At 38.4% G+C, this 17557-nt stretch overlaps 1 long non-coding RNA gene across 2 annotated transcripts in view; it reads left to right on the top strand.

The window, feature by feature from the left end:
• LOC120510803 overlaps nt 1-17557 on the top strand; it is an 85466-nt gene that overhangs the window by 27810 nt on the left and 40099 nt on the right. For both annotated transcript variants that reach the window (XR_005629593.1, XR_005629592.1), the window contains exon 3: nt 5849-5958. This is a non-coding gene — a long non-coding RNA (uncharacterized LOC120510803). The remainder of the gene's footprint in view (nt 1-5848; nt 5959-17557) is intronic.

The raw sequence follows: 17557 nt of genomic DNA, 5'->3' as shown, positions 1-17557 counted from the left end.
GCTGGGTGAGTTTCTACTCCAATCAAAAAAGAGCAGGAGTGCCTGCCAGTCCCCACTACACCAAAAGGTACAATTTTAATTCTCCAAAGGAGAATGATGCTCTAAATGAAAGAAAACTGATGGGGAAAATTACATATCTTTCAGGAACACTTTTCATTAAATTGGGTTTTTTCCCATAAAATTTGTGTGTGGTTTTCCCTCCTAGTGCTATCCAAAATCCTGGAAAAGCTGGAAAAGATGACAGACTGTCCGTTCTCTAAAAGTGATATTTTCCTTGTACCAGGGAATTCTTTTTTAATTTTTTTTTTAACCACTACTAAAAAAATGAAGCAAATTAAGCCAAAACTTCAAGGTAAAATTTTTTGCCACCTTACTGGGTAAAGTTATCAAACCACTTCTTTTTTTCTCTCAGAGAAAACAGGAGTGTTTATGCTACAGCTCTATCATTACTACTTCACCTTTAATTATGTTACCTTCAAAATCAGTGCAACTGTTTTTCTACCAAATACTTGAATACTAGCAGGGGTTTGTAATTAACTTTTCTATGCCTTTTTCCCTTCTCAGTTGTGAATCTAAGTGTATTGTCTTTTAGTCTTCATGATGATATAGAGTGCTATCACCTAATATGATCAGCTAAGAAAATAGTCTATTTTACTTTTTTAACTCACTAGCAACTACAAAATGTAGTATTTCCTGGCAAGAATAAAAACTGAAATATTCTGAAAATACTGCAAAATCAAGGAGTAGAATTATCTGTAACTGAACAGGATTTTTTTTCTTATTACAGAAATAAGTCAATGTGCTTTCAGTGCTGTCCATTTAAACTATGTAGTGATTTTATGAAATCAAAGGAGAGCAAATAGTTTCAGTTTGGAAAGTGAAGTGTTTTAATTTGAAAAATGTTGAAATTAACCATTGTGGGAAATGGTTTTGATTATTGTTTCCAATCTGCAAAATAAATAAAAAAACCTCACAGAATGTCTCAGTATCTTTTTACTTTCACTTTTTTCCCCAAGCCATTTTTCTACATTTTTCCCTCAAAACATTCCCTGTAATTCTGTTCCTATATTCTTATTCTTATTCATACTAGTCCTTATTCTTTCAGACCTACTCATTGCTGATCTCTTTTACCCTCTGGGTATTGAGGGAAACAGAGAGTAGATATGAATGCCTAATAAAAAAGCATGAGCTTAATAACGTTATCAAGAAAACTAATTAAATCTGTTTTCTAACCTTTCTAACCCAGCTCTGTTTTTTGTAAAACAATGGTAAAGGAAATCAAAGGTAAGCTGATGATAGTCCCAAATATGGCTTAATCAACTACTGCAAGAGAGGTTTGAAAAGTCCATGGTCTGTGACAGAAGATTTCTGGGCATTTTCTGTTCTAGGATAAACATTTTTCCCCAATGTCTCATTTATCAAACTGCTGAAAAATGATATTATGCTCTTTTTCTCAAGTTATAAATGTATTACAATTGACATTCTGCCAGAGAGAACTTTAAACCCATACATCTTCAATATAGCTCAAACCCCCAAGCTTTCTCAAATAATTTCCACTCTGTTGAGCTATCAAGTCTATTTGTCTTTTGCATTTGTAGGTGATCTTGCTCCTATGTTGTTGGGCTCATAACAATGTGTCAAAGCAGACAATAAAAAGTTCTACTTAAAACTGAGTCTTTCTGCCAGAAGCTGGGACTGCTGTCATAGCCACAAACACCCTCAGGGGCAGCCCATGTGCTCGGTACCATGAGAAATGTAAACTTTGCAAACTGCCTTAGGGGCCTTGCCAATTCCTAGAAAAAGCATTGCTCAGAGGTTGGGAATAACCCTGTGGCCTCCACAGAAAGGACTTGGAAGGTGATTTCAAAGACCACAGCAAAGCATAATCAAGGACATATGAAACAGATCTGTAAAAGCAAATGCCTGCATTAGAATGTTTTGTTTTCTAGTTCTACACATTGATACAACAATGATATCTTATTAAAATCAATGGAGTTTGACAAAAGAATTAGAATAAAACATTTTAACTAAAATAGTTTATACTTCAGTAATGTGTGGGAGAGATTGAAAGCATCAGTATCTTTCTGAACATATAAATGTGCACTCTACTTTTAGCAGACTACACTTTGCATTTAAATTATTTTATCTACTTCAGTACTTTGGGTCTGATTCCTCTTTTATCTGTTTTTATTCAGTGACTTCACTTGAATAAAAATACAGATTAGGTGGCACTGAAAAGTATTGTGAATTTCTATTCATTTTTCAGAATTTTGACATCAGAATATACCTCATATTTCTCAAGGTATTTTCAAAGTGAAATGAGTGAGAAAAAAAAATTTTCAGAGACTTTCATAAGAGCAGACTCTTGTTCCTTGTTATTCCCCATAGCAGCATCCTTTTTGCGATTGTAAAATCTCACCAGTTTTCTTGGTTTATTGTTTGTAGCCCTATTATGTTTATAGAAGCCATGGATTTCATTAACTCAGCATACAAGATATACTCTTCTTATTTTTTAAATTGTCTCTGGGCAAATAGTGCTGTTCCTGGGGGAAGTTGAATTGTTTGTGTTGAATCTGTAATTCCTTCAGCTTTGTACTGTAAGAAATACAGAAGAAAAATCCTTCTTTCAAGGCTGCTTTTACTGCCTCACCAGGCTAGGACGAGGGGGCATAATGTGGAGTAATTTTCTCCCTACTCTCTTTCCTATTTTAACTTGTATTTATCCATTTGTTTTACTACTTTCTTCAGGCAAATTGTGGTGGTTGAAGGCAAAGGGTTACCTGATGCTCTGAGGGTAGCAAAGAAAATGCCTCAAGTGCTTGCTAGTGAAGTTTCTACTCCCACCAGGGGAGTTTGGGGACATTCCAGTGCTCTGTGAACTTGGTTAACCTCAGTGCATCCTGTGGGTGAGTGCATTTCAGCAGTGCTGCAGGTGCTGGTGATGCCCCCAGGGACCAGAGCTCTCCTGAGCCCTGGGAAAGCAGCTGAGTGCCTGGAGCAGGAGGCAGCTCTCCCAGTGCTCCCAGTTTAACTAAGGGAGGAAGGCAAGCTCCTCCACACAGGAAGTTGTCAAAGAATCTCAGTTGTAAAGCTGCAGTGAACTGCTGTCCCAAAGCTCAGGCACTGCCTGACAAGGCAGGAAGCCCAGTGACACCAGGCACTAGACACCATGTGTCCATCTTCCCTCATGGGGAACACTGCTTTCATTTAGGTACATATGGATTGACCTAAACACTGCTTGATAGTCTTGATAACATGCTCCAAAAGCCTCTAAGAGCACTTGCAAGTTTTTTGGTTTTTTTTGTTTTTTTTTTCAATACATGCCACACATCTCATCAGGGGCTGTTTTCAAGGGTCAGCCTGAGAGATCCCAGCAATTTTTTTGGTAGCACTTAGCCTAGGCTAGGCAGACAACCTGCAGGCACGTGCCACTCCTTGGATTCAAAGTGCCCATTGACTTTTTCTTGTGTCTTTAGTGAGAAAAGGTGGACAGAATTGAAGTGTTTGTCAGCCTGAAGAAGAAAAGGCTGAGGAGGGAATGACAGCAGTCTTGAAAAGTTTGCCCAATGATCAGTGTAGCAAAAAGACATTAATGGGAATCTGGGGCCATTAGTTGCTAAAGTTTCACTTAGTTGTCAAGGAACTTTTTCTAATAGTAAGGATCACTAATGACTGGAAACATTGCCAGTAATGATTTAGGCACATTTAACTCTGCCTAGGGACAAAGAGAGATTACATAGCCTCTGAAGATCCTATTTTACTATTAATTCATTTAGACTAGGCATTATGGCTTTTAATGTGCAGCCTTTCAATCTGGATGTATGCTTTGTCCATACTGGTCTTTGGCTCTATTTCACTGTGGAAATGAAGAAATTTATTTCTCAGTCTGAAAATCATAAAGCCTTTTTCAGAAGCTCATGCCTGCATATAAACTAAGTAGCACTAAGGCTGCTCAGCCACAGCCTGTCCTGGCTCTTGTCAAACTGCAGAAACACAGAAGACCTGAGGCTTGAGATGGTCTAGTGCAACCCCCCTGCTCAAGGAGGGTCATCCTGAGAAGGCTGTCCAGGATCATGCTCAGAGTGATTTGGAATATCACAGAATCACAGAATCAATTAGGCTGGAAGAGAGTGAGATCTGGGAGACCACTGGAGGACAACTTCCATCTGGCTACACCCTCCTGTCAGGGAGTCGTAGAGAGTGATAAGGTCACCCCTGAGCCTCCTTTTCTTCAGGCTAATAAAGAACGGATGCTCCACAACCTCTCTGCACAGCCTGTGCAAGGTTTAATCACCCTCCCTGTAGAAAGGTGTTTTTCTGTATTCTGAGGGAGTCTCCTGCATTTCAGTTTGTGTCCACTGCCTCTGGTCCTGTCAGACCTCTGAGATTAGCCAGCATCCCTCTTCTTTACTCTTGTTCGTCAGATATTTGTACTTGTTGATGAAATTTGTCTGGAGCCATCTTATCTTTAGGCTTAATGATCTCAGCTCTCTTGGATGCTCCTCTGTGGGAGGCTCCCATTCCTTATGGTCCTTTGCTTGACTTGATTTCTCTACATCCCTGTTTCTCTTTTACTTGAGAACCCAGGCCTGGACCCAGTACTCCAGGTATTTCTCACCAGTGCTGGAGATAGTGACAATGAGAGAAATAATAAAAAGAAACATAAAGTGGATCTGAAATTCAAGGAGAGAGTAGTTGTTATGAGGCTATCACAACTGTCCTGCTAACTGCATGGGATCAATCAATAAGATGTAGCTGTGATGATATCATATTTCTAAAGTTGCCTTTTGTCAGCAGAATATGTTATTATTCATTAGTCTGAAGGAGGGTGAGATAAATTCCATTTCAGAAAATTTTCTTTTTTCTGAGGATGCTAGTCTTCTCTTTTTTTTTTTAATTAAATGAACTTTTTATTTTTTCCTAAACTTCTCAGCAGCGTTATTAAAAACAAACACAACACAAAAGACAACCATTGTTTGAAAGGAATTCTTGCTCCTCATTCAGTATTGAATGAGCCGTACAATCAGCCACTAAACTGCAGTATCTTGCCCAGAGATATTTTATACTGCATATAATACCACACTACAAGAACACCTTCCTCTTCCTCATCCAATTAACACACTAGATGTCCACAGAGCTTTTTACAGTGTTTTTAAACCACTTGCAATTGAAATGACACAATAAAAGATGAGAGCTGATTGCAAAAGAATACAGAACAGTTCCTAATGAACAAGAAGAGTATCCTGAAAGCATATAAAGCAAGTCCTTTAGACAATCCCTTTTTTAAATTAGACAGGAATGTTTAATTTTCTTGCAAGGATAAAACATGCTTAATTCTGTCGACCCAACATATGAGCTATAAAAATAATATATATTCTGTCATCCTATCTGGCTGTGTCCCAAAACACAAAGGGTTTTAAGAAAGGTACTTGGAACTAACACATGTTTGTTATGAACATCCCTCAAGACCCAAAATATGCTTATGAAAGGAATTAAAATACTATAAAGAATTCTGTCATTCAATTTATGCCCTCTTCAATAAAATTAAAAAATAACATTTGAATTAATGAAAATTCAAACCACTCCTTAATAGAGAGCTTTATTATGTTAAGAATAGAACATTCACTCATAACACAAGTGAAACATCTGCAGTAGGATACCAAAAAAGAAACCAGAGAAAATTAATGAAAATTCAAACCACTCCTTAATAGAGAGCTTTATTATGTTAAGAATAGAACATTCACTCATAACACAAGTGAAACATCTGCAGTAGGATACCAAAAAAGAAAGCAGAGAGTGTGTTAATCTACAGCCTGAAGAATGATGTGTATTTTAAATTATTTACCAGAGCCTCCAGAGTCCCAGGCTGGGAAAGGGACCACCTTTGGAGTAGCTGAACTCTACCTGGGAGTTGCAGTGTCTCTCAAGACCCTATATGCATTGGAGTCTGCCTCCAGGGTAAGCTTTTCTCTCCCCAAGTGCCACAGACACTGTACTTGGTAATTTGGCACAAACAAATTCAAGATTCACATGATGACACTGACAGTACAGGTAGGATTCATATTGCCAAAAAGTAGATATATATAATATACAACCCATGAAGTCATCTAGACTTCTTTTGTAATTAAGAGAGATAAATGAATATTTCTCAGACTTGACATGTATAATATATTTTAGTCATCTACCTTTAGATTTAGTGAACCATTTTTCTGGAATTCACTAGTCCAGCAGACATAATTTGTCTCAAGTGCTACTTCTTATGCAAAGTCTAATTCGTTTCTGGAAAGGCAAAATTATCTCTAAAGGAAAACACACAGTTTATGCCTCATTTGTATCCACTGGCAGCCCTCAAAAAAGCAAGGCAGCGTAGGCACAGTGCATTAAATGGATAACAGAGGTCACTCTGAACAGCTACTCATTAGTCTGGGATGGCAGGGCCACTGATATGATGCAGGTCGTTTAAAGCAAATACCAGTAGGGCCAGCCCACACTGCACTATGCTTCCTTATATGTCACAGGCATGGTATTTTGGGGAGGTTTCTGGCAATTTTAGTATTTTATCCTCTCTGGATTGTGGAGTCAGTTGCTCTTACTGTCATTCATCAAATCATAAGTGTTTCAGCAAAAGTCATAAAATTTGTGATGACATTTTTTTATTTCAGTGCCCAACATTTCAAACTCTCCCAGGACAGAAGTGATTGAATGGTTGGTCCCAATGACATATTCTCTCTTCATGTGATCCAACCACAGTTTCAGTCCTGAGAGTGCTGCCAAAAATTTAATATCATTTTACATGTCTTTATCAAAATGTCTCAGATCAAGACCGTGGCACGTGAGGTGGCAGGCTTATTTAATTAAAGAGAAGGGGAGACAGTAAATGGGAAAAGGGAAAAAAAAGGAAAAATTTCTGGATTTATTTTTAAACTTTTCTTGTGTCTGAACACCTTCAAAAATCTGGTTATTACTCTGGACTGCAAGGAGACAGAGCACAAGGAAGTGCTCTTCTTCAGGATGACCAAAAGCCAGGAAGTCCTTTGGCCAGACATCCACAAATGCAGAGCAGAACAGCATTGCTGCCTTCCACATGCAACTCTACAAGGAAAAAGAAACATTGTTCAAAAGGAACATTTTCTTGTTTATTAAATAACTCATCCTGTTTATAATTCACACTCAACCGCAAGTGTAACCCAGGTACTTCAGTCCTCCACAACCAAAAGACAAGCTGTGGAAGAAAAGCTTAAGGTGAGGTTTAACAAACAGCAAACATCCTCATAGGGGATGGTATGAAATCAAAAGCCTCCTGTGCTCTCTCAGAGAACCTGCTACATATACCTCTGTCTCATAAAATAGAAAAGACACAGGGGAAATCCAGCTCCTGCTGAGGAGATACCCCTTCCACCAAACTGCAGAAAGCCATGCAAGTCCTTAGTGGATAGAAGTCACTGGTGATGCTATCCTTCATGGTATCCCCCTCCCCAAATCCATATTTTCTTGTGATTGTGTTCACCCTACACATTCCATTGAGAATAGCAAAATGAGAAAGCACAAGAGTTCTGGAAAACACGTTCACGGCTGTGTTGTCTTTTCAAAAATGCCAAAGACAATTTTTTAATGTGGACTTCGGGGCCCTCTAGTGGCATTACAGAAGCATCAGGGAAGAGGAATGGCATCTTTCCCAAACTCAGCCCCACCACTTTCAAACCAAAATACAAACCATAATTAGAGTTCCTCCTCCTTTTCTTCCAGCAGAATTTAAAGTCTTCCTTAGGCTGTGTCTCTGCTTTTTCATCAACGTTTTCAGTGAAGTAGTTCTAAAGTGGGTGTTGCTCTTTGCCATCAACCTTGTAGAGCCCAAGGCTGATTGTGGTCCCAAGAGGTATCCTGAACTGCTCTCATCAGCGGGAAAAACACTCCCAGTCTGTCACAGATGTGGCAAATCTGTAAGCTTTATGACCTCTCAATGCTCATGATTGCTTAATGCTCAATGCAACAAGAGTGGGACATAAAATTGGCTTTCATCTTATTCTGCTTAAGTGCAGTGGCTTTTTTGCAAAGTATACAATTATAGCACAGCTTTTCGAGTCCTATCTTATTCTATTATTCCAAAACCTGGGAACAGATCAATAACCACTTTGAACCTCTCACTGCCATCTATGAAGATGGCCCAGCATGTAAATTAAGCTGTAAGGCTGCTCTACAGCCAGAGAAAGAGCACTCTTCGTTGCCTAAGCCCTGGAGGGATGCTGCAGCAGGACAGCACTGTGTCCCCTCAAATGTCACATGACCTGAAGTCCGTCTCAGGCTTTGCAAAAAAAGCTTCAGCTGAAACACAGCACCATATTCCGCAGTAAAGTAAGGGGTTTTTCAAGTGTTTTCTCTTAAAAGTGCTTGATGTTTTGCAAGACGTGAGTGGCTACAAAGAAGATGGAGACTTTCTGCTTGCAAGGAGTCACATGGAAAAGACAAAGGATAATGGATACAAGTTCATCCTGGTGAGATTTTGATTAGATACAAGACAACCATTTTTTAGAATGAGGCAAATCAGTCATTGGAGTAATTTCCCCAGGAAAGTGATGGATTTCCCAGTGTTGGACTCTTAAGAATAATGAGGGTGCTGGGACATACTGTCTAGAACATGCTTTTGCTGAGAAAGGTTGGACAAAATGATCCCTGAGGCCTCCTTCCACACTATATTCTACAAAATCTGGACAGCTGACTCTTTGTCCCAAAATTTTGGAAGCCAGATTAAAGATTATAAAACCTTTTTAAGCACCTGGAACTGCTATAAAATAGTAGGAGAAAGACTTGAAGGTACTCAAAGAGCTAAAAATAGAGGCAATTTCAGTGCTGCTAAGCCAGAATGTTTGAAATTTATGGTCAATGACTTCCACTGTATAATAAGATTTTTATTAGACTCTTGACAGCGTAGAAAAGGTATTAGGAGTTTCTTTTTACCTGATTTCTGATCTTCAACCTCATGTATAGCATTTTATGTATAAAAGTTTCTTTAGATTCCAGCTAGAAACCTATTTTTATGTAAAATTGGAGATTTCTCCCTTAGAGCTCCAGAGAAAAGCAGCTTCTAGGGAGGGTTCACAATAAAATCACAATTTGCAGCAGGGCAATTTACTGCTGCAGTCTTACTTATATACAACTACTGCAGATGTTCTCAGGTCTACTTTTAATAAAGGAAAATTTCATGCCACATTTTTGTCCAGTGTCAGAAGAGATTTTAGAGCATATACAGGTTAACAAATAGGAGAAAGGTCATGTTTATGCTGCAGCTTAGTTCATGGGCTGCTTTCAGCAACTGTGATAGAAGTCCCCAAAAGTCCCCCCCCTATTGTGGTCAGTGCAGAGGGAGAGGGTTAATTATGAACTAAATCTCTTCAGCTGACCAGTGCTATGACTGTCAGTAATCATTATAGACTTGAGACACAAGATTTGGCAGATGTGACCCTACTCAAAGTTGGTGCCTCTCTCATGGAAGCCTGATTTCACGACTTGGCAATGTTGTAAAGAGGATGCTCGATTCCAGCAAGCTGCAGGTGGCAGCAGACAGTACATATGTACAGCACAACATGTCAAGCAAAGGTTCCTCACCCCGGAAGCAGTCTAGCTGCCTGACAACAATGTTTTGTTGTGTTAAGTCATCAGGAGGAGGCCAGTGCTGCAGTAGGACATTAGTACTGTCTCCGGTAACACTTACCTGTGCAGACACGGTATCATGCTCATCCTCACACCTTAAGTGTGAACTAGCAGCTCAGATCTCCCACAGGGGAAAAAAAAAGTTTATTTAAATGTATCTCCTGTTCAAAGCCTAGTTTCCTTTTTGTCTTGTTGGTTGGGGAGTTTTCACTTTCCTGATTTCACACAAATTATCACTTTTACTTAGTTAACAAAGCATGAAGGCTTGTGCAGACTTGCAAGTTAAAGCAGATTAATGCAGATTGTGAATTTGCACTACCTCAATAGCTATTCCTGTATAGACAAGCCCACTGCTGTTATAGGCTACCGAGAGCAATCCCCAAATCTCTCATAGGATTTGTGATCCCAAGATCATGGCTAAACCAACCCAGTGTACCTCTAGTGGGCAGTCAGGAAAGGACTTTATAAGTGCCCCAGATTCCTTTAATGAAAGAGAGATGACAGGGGGTAAAAAAGGGTAGTGGCCAGATCATTTGAAATGCCTGATATTGGCTAGAGATCTCAGGGGCGCACTTCCCTGGTGCCTTCAGCAGCAACAGCGGCAGCTGTTCTCCGCACTCCTTTCCTAAGAAAAACCTGAACAAAGCAGGAGATGTAACCTTACATACCTTATATTTGATTTGAAACCTGAATGCACTTTTCCTCCCACATGCTGTCATACTGAAATAACAGCTCGTCTGTGAATCCATTTTCCTTTGTGTTCAGGTAGAACATTGTTTCTAAATGACCAAAGTGGAATAAAATGTACCATGAGGAGCCCAAAAGCATCAAATTAGTGGAGAGTAATGTGCAACATTTTCAATTCCTCTAACACTCAAAGATAAAGAAATGAATCAGTGGGATGTTAGGAAGTGTTGTACTAATTGACACTTCTACCTGACTGTGGCATTTTCTTTAGAAGTCACCCATAAAATCACAATGTGCCTGCTCAGTACTTGTGGCAATGTATTGTAACTGTCATAGTGCTTTAGGTACTTCATCCAGAGTATGCTGCAAGTAAAATTACTCCACCTGCTTATGATCTTATTCTATATTGTTCCACATTTTTTCTAAGACCCTAATTTCCTTTGTTTCACAAAAAGATGGTGCAGTAATTACTCTTATTGAAGACCTATAAATGCCACTGTTTTATTTTCCTCTTCTCAAAGGTGCCCATGGCATTTAAAACTATACCTTTTCAAGTGCCAAATAAAAGTAAGGGGAAAACCTAATAAGGAGGAGGAATTATTATTAGATATTTAGCATATTTTTAATAATGTCCAGTCTGTATCTGAATTTCTGGTTGAAATTTCCATTGAAATAAATTAAAATTCTCCCTTTGACTTTCTATTTCTTTATTTTCTTTTAGAATCCTTGTCCAAAATATCTAGTAATAGCCTTTGGCAGTGAGAACATAACTAGTCAGTGGTTGTGTGTTTCTAAATATTCCTTTGTTTTTAGAAGTTAAATAATTTGTATTCTGCTAAGCTCACTACACAGCTTCCTCAGACATGGTTTTCTGGTAGTTTCTAAGCTTCAGCACATCTGTAATGCTCTGCTGCAAACCATAACCTAAAGTCCAGTCACCATGGAAATACAGGAATGTTAAGGGAATGTAATGGAAAATAACTCTAAAATATATTTATATGTCACTACACATTCATTGGACTAATGTGTTTACAACACCGAGCCAGCAACTGTCAACATCACCTCTGTAGGAAGTTACACATGAAGTGTGAAAAGGAACTTTAAGAAAAATCAAAGATGAAAAAAGAGCCTGCAGAAGAGTCATATGTAGCAACTATGAGAGCTTTCTTTAGGAAGAATTTAACAGAGGCATTAAAAATAAGCAAGAGTCAGGCAAAAATTGAACTGAACTTTCCTGTTTGCTCTTAATTATAACATAAAGTCTTGGGGAAAGAATTCTAGCACTGACCCATAATAAATAAACAAACAAATTTCTCTTTATCCACAGTAAATTCTAGCAATCAACTGGAATTTGTCAAAGAACAATAGTTTGGGATGGAGTAGAGGAGAAAGAATTAACTAACAGTTCTGGTGAAGTAGATATTTGTGAAAGATTGTTAATAACGCATCAGAAGAATTTATGTCTTTGGTCATAAAGTAACACTATTTTGTATGGAAAGAGCATCTGTCTTAATGGGAAGATTTTTCTTTATTGCCCAGTGTCACGCTCCTTCCTATAAAGGATGTGTCATGAGCTGGCACCAGGACCAGAGTTCTGGGGGAGATGGCTTCACTGGGATCTTCTAACAGGGACTCTTGATCCCTACACCATCAGGGACTGAGGTCCTCACACAAGTACAAGGTAAACCTGAGTCTGTGTATCTTCACATCACCTCTCTAAAATAAAGAGATGAAAATCTGAGGCACGAAAACTGAATGACTTGCTCAAAACCATCAAAATAGCTTCTGGACAGTGCTGAAAGGCTGTTGTTTAGCTCAGATCCTCAGAGGTCTGCCACTGGATTTATGTGTGCACTGAAGAGAGGCAGTAGCTGCAGCTTATCTGAATGCCAATGTGCTCCACAGAAGGCCTCCCTTCCCCACTGAAGACTCCCCTCTTCATCCAGACTGAGAGCATCTCTATCAATTCTTTGTCCTTGCATGCATTTTCCATCTCTCTGCCACCAGGCAAGCCCAGCAAGCATACCTGCACTTAGGAATTAGGAAGACCAGTCACATCCTTTGAGAAACAGGCCTCTATCACTTGCAGCGTGGAGTTATTTGCACTTTTACAACACAGCTCAAACTGGATTTACATTATAAATTTGAAATACAGGGGACAAAGACCTTCCAGCTTCCTTAAAGGAGTGCTGGAATAGGAATCTGTCCTGTCTTTCTCAACTGTTACAGTGATATCTCTGTTGCTGTTCCTTAAATAGGTGGTTGTTCTCAGCATGCAAATAGTTTCACCAAAATAAGCTGGGGCAATACAAACACTTAAGAATTCTGTGTACAAACTATGTTTCCCCACTGGTTACATTTTCTTCAGTCACTGAAAATATTTGTTTTCTTTCCCTCCATCTCCCTCCATGTAGTTAAGTAATTGGGTTTCCTCTTGACATATTCTGCACTGCTTCCACAAAAACACACCTGGGAACCTCATGTGGGATGTTATTTTTCTTCCTGTGTGATCTATCAGTCACACTAGGACTTCAGCTTGTACTTCAAATCCTGATAAACAAGAACTCAGCATTATAAAGTGGAAATCCATGTTTAAAAGGTACATTCCAGTATAACTTGCCCCATGGTGTTTCAGCTCAGATTTCTCTGTCCTCTAATTTCTCCTCCACTTTTTGGTGTGTTCTTGATAGCTATCTAGAAACCACATGACACACAAATTCAAGAATAGAAACTTTTGAAGATATAAGAGAAATAGGAAATGTCTCATTGCAGACATTTTAAACTGTTTCCCAAGAGTTAAGAAAAGAACTTAAAATACAGACTCATGCGCACACAAACATAATTTTAAATGTTTGAATAACAAGCCTTATGTTTTGTGCCAGGAATGTAGACTGGAGCAGAGGGATTACAAACTTGAATGTGTGACTAAAAATATACATACAGATGGGAGGGTATTAGAATCCATGTTGCTTATTTCAGAACAGATGGAGACTATTCTGTATTACAACTATTATTTGGGGAAAGCACTAAGCTGTGCAATTCCCAAATTTCAATGTAACTACAACAAAGCAGGCAGTATTTTTCGTGTCGGTTATCAGATGGTTTTAGAAGAAATAAGTTTTTTTTTTAAATGCAGCTGAATGATATAAATAGTTCTGTTGCTTTTTTGCAGGTGCCTAAGCTTTGGAAAAACAAGTACCTTAATCACTAGTTCACTCCTTGTACTTAATATGACAGTCTAGTCTACTCTCACTTTTAAAAATCTCTTTTGAAACACTGTTCCCTGGCTCAGGGTTTTCTTATTAGTATTGCAGAGTGATTTTAAGGCACTCAAGCTGATATGATAACATTAAGATGCAAAAAAACTCACAAATATTTAGTTGGCCAAATATCATGGAAAACTTCCTGGTAATTAACTCATTTTTGATCATTAAACAATTATGCATTGGAAGAAGTGGGAACATCAGCTCATAGGGCCTAGTTTGTCATGAGACTAAGATAAATTATATAGTAGGTTACTGCTCATTCTAATTTCAGTGATACACCAGTTACAGTTTGAAACTGAGCTTCAGTGCAGAGCTCTGCAGAAGTGTTTGAACTCTAAAGATTTTTACAATGGTCTCTGAAAGAAACCAGGCTATAACAGAATGGAGAAGACAAATTCGTTTTGGCTTAAATCAATGAAGGAAAAGTTGTAGGAAGTTGTAGTGGGGTGGGTGTTGGTCTCTACTTCCAAGTCATGGGATGATATGAAATGGCCTCAAGTAGCTCCAGGGAGGTTTAGGTTGGATATTAGGAAAGTTTTCTTCTCTGAAAAGGTTATCAAGCATTGGAAGCAGCTGCCTAGGGAAGTGACAGAGTCACCATCCTGGAGATAGCTGCCAGAGATGCAGGTGTCACACTTAGGGGTGTGGTTCAGTGGTGAGCAGTGGTATTACGTTAACTATTTGACTTGATGGTCTTAAATTCTTCCGCATCCTAAACTATTCTATGATTCTATTGTCAGGAGAGGAGAAATGGCTTTTACTGCAAACTTAATAACCAGGACAGAAGAGGCATTAAGATTGGTTTATTCAGGGTTTGCCATTAATCAACCCATTTTAAAAGCCAGTAAATGTTGCCCTGTTGAGAATTTACTCATGAGGCTTTCTGGTTTACAATTATTTTTTAAGTTAAAATAAATATGCCTGGGTTATTTAATATATCCCTGTTATTGGTATTATTAAAAAATAATTTAAAAAATAAAATTGTGCTTGAAAATAATGAACATAATTGTTTGGTAGCTTTTGCAATATGACTGCTCTTGAAGTTTCTTTATCAATAGGTTAGCTTAATCATATGCTGGAAATATCTTTAAAATTTAATACACCTCACCCTAAACAATAATCTGAAAATGCACAAACATAAATTATATATCTCAAAGGAAACATTTTCTTTGTATTGTAAATTCCATACAACTATTTTTTATCAGGTGGAAGACAACACAAACAGAATTTACAAAGGCCAAACTTGTTGTTTTTAATTTTTCATCTGCTGTGACTGTCTTATATTTTTTAAATATCAGAAGCATTTTACAAACAGTACAGTGGGCCATTTTCAACAGTTCAATGGAAAAATTAAATATGGTTAGTTGAATTTCTAAGGAAACCTCTGATTCTTCTTCTCCATTGGCTTGAAATTAAAGCAAATCCAAGACAGTGGGATGAAATCAGTTCACAAAGAAGGACTATTCACGCATTTTCTGAGTTTGATAAGGGACTACCCAGTCACATATTATCAGCCCACTGTTGTATCTAAGCGCAGGTAAATACCTTGTCAAATGAAGTTCTCAGAGAAGAGGTGGAAGGACAGATTTCCACCATCCCAGGTCCAAGACTGAGCCATACAGGACTGCATATATCAGAAGGAAACAAAAAGATGAATACTGTTGTCCCATTCTCATTTTAGTAAGGGACTCAATCAATGACTTCCTCAAATATCATCACATGTACATTTCTACGTATTTACTGTATGGGGACACCAATATATTGATTATTGGGTGAGATATTTATGCAGTAACAAGAGCTGCATTTGCTACCACTTCTTGCTGTCTGTTCTATCTGTACCTTGTCAGGATCTTACCAAGGGTTCTGTCTTAACTCAACTAACTATCTTATTAAAACTGCCTTTTTTAAGTTACTTCTGTGTCAAAAAAAATACTATATTTTCTATCCATAAACATGTTACCTCTATACCTTTCAGGAAGAAGTATTGCCTGTGTTGAAACTTCTTTTTTCTTTGCTATACAATATTTTATGCAGTATACTTGTTCTGACTTTTTTCACCACAGGGAATTCCCAGTATACAAGAAATTATTTGGACTTCAAAACTACCAAAGGGAGCTTATCACTCCTACTTTTCTGTTAGTGCAAGGTCTGTTATCAGCTCTGCAATTAAATGTACTATAGACAGCCAAAATTGTATCTCATGTGCCTATATCATCATTTTTTAAAAATTAACTTTCAGCAGTATTTCTGAAAGATTTCTTTCAAAAACATGCTGAGGCAACCAGTTTCACATCAAAACATGCAGAGTAAATGAACTGTCCATATGAACTGAATTTGCTATAAAACTGATTTTTTTTCTCATCAAGTTACAGTGTCTCTTTTCCAAAAATGGCTCCTCCAGCTTGTGTCTTTCCCATCCTGCTCCTTGGCAGGTATGTGATAGAAGCAATAATATAAAACAGTTCACAGGTATTTAGCATCTCTTTGCATTCACAGACCCAGCTGTACTACTTGGGAAGGCAGTCTTCTGTTCCAGCTACTGCTGCAGCCAGAGTGAGAAAATTAAGTTGTGCAGCTGATGGAAATTGTTGTTTGACCTTTTGGGCATGAAGAAATAAAATAAGTGTTTCTCCCCAGTTTTCCTTTCCCTGTGGAGTTCCACATCTGAGACTTTTCCCAAAGTGAGGTGTTTTTTACTGTCTTGTCATCAGCTCCTTCTTTATTTAAATCAGAAATTAATGGCTTATCAAAATTGCTTGAAGTCCTTTGGGGCCTGTGTGGCTGAGCATGCTGCCAGAATAGCTATTGAAACTCTGAGGAGGTTAAATTAACTGATGACAAAGATTTGAGACAGTGACTGTCTGACTACCCTGGCATTCTGGTCTCTGTGCAACCATAGTTTGTCTCTTCCCAAAAAAAGAGTGAAGAGTTCCCAAGTGGTTATTAATATAGCAATAATCTGTGCACCTGTCAGATATAAGGAATATGGAACATGGGAGTTATTGTATAAGGGAAAATAATTCTTAGCTGTACTCTTAGGGTAGAATGAAACAAAACCTAGACATGCTGTGCGAGTGTCCCCTATGCCCTGACATGTTTTTTCATCACTTTCTCAACTCTTCTAGCTGCTGGCTGGTTATGTCAGACTTTCTCCCTGGATATTTTAACCTTCCTCAGAGTAGCCAATTGAATTCCTTGTCTGGGATGACATTCCCATCCCACAGCAGCCCAGTGAGGAAGTGATGAGCTTTCCCTCAGCAGCGCTCACAGACTTTGCAGGGAAATGGTATTTTTCCTTTGCAATGCTTTCTCCAGCAGTCAGGACCAGTGCATTAAAGGACAACTACCATGAGCCTGGCAGCACAACCAAAGAGGTTTGTGAAATCATGAGAACCAGAAAGTTTTGTGGAACAGCCTGAACAAACATCTGTTGGGAGCTCTTGAGGCTACACTGAATCTCTCTTGATGTGGGTGAAGACTATTGTCATACAGATAATGCTCTCTCAAGTGCCATTCATGTTCTACTTTTTGAGATTCCCTGATATTGTATAAAAATACAATCAAAAGAAGACCAGGATAACACTGAAAATAATAAAGCCTAAGGTGTTAAACAAAAACTGGATCTCTACAGGCATTCTCCTATGAAGTCAAAAAACTTCAGCCTTGAGCCAGCCTCTGCTCCTGGGGGACAAATTGGAAGGTCTAAGAATTAAGGATCATATGCATGGACTGTCTTCTGCTAAGAGATTGCTAAAATCATCTTGTGTTTGTGTTCTGAGGGCATCTTTCTGCTGAAATTATGAAATAGGATGTAAAATTTTCTTTATGCTATACCACTAGATGGCAAACTGGCAGTGTGATACAGTCCAGACTGCCTATCACAGACATCTCTGATTAGGCATATTGCAAAAAATGCAGGCCCATCTGTATGCAAATTAACAAAGGCTTGGTGATAT

This window comes from Passer montanus, unplaced genomic scaffold (assembly GCF_014805655.1).
Source record: "Passer montanus isolate IOZ18808 unplaced genomic scaffold, ASM1480565v1 scaffold6, whole genome shotgun sequence".
NCBI lineage: Eukaryota > Metazoa > Chordata > Aves > Passeriformes > Passeridae > Passer > Passer montanus.
The sequence above is the reverse complement of the archived record's forward strand: the minus strand, read 5'-3'. Positions and strand labels throughout refer to the sequence as shown.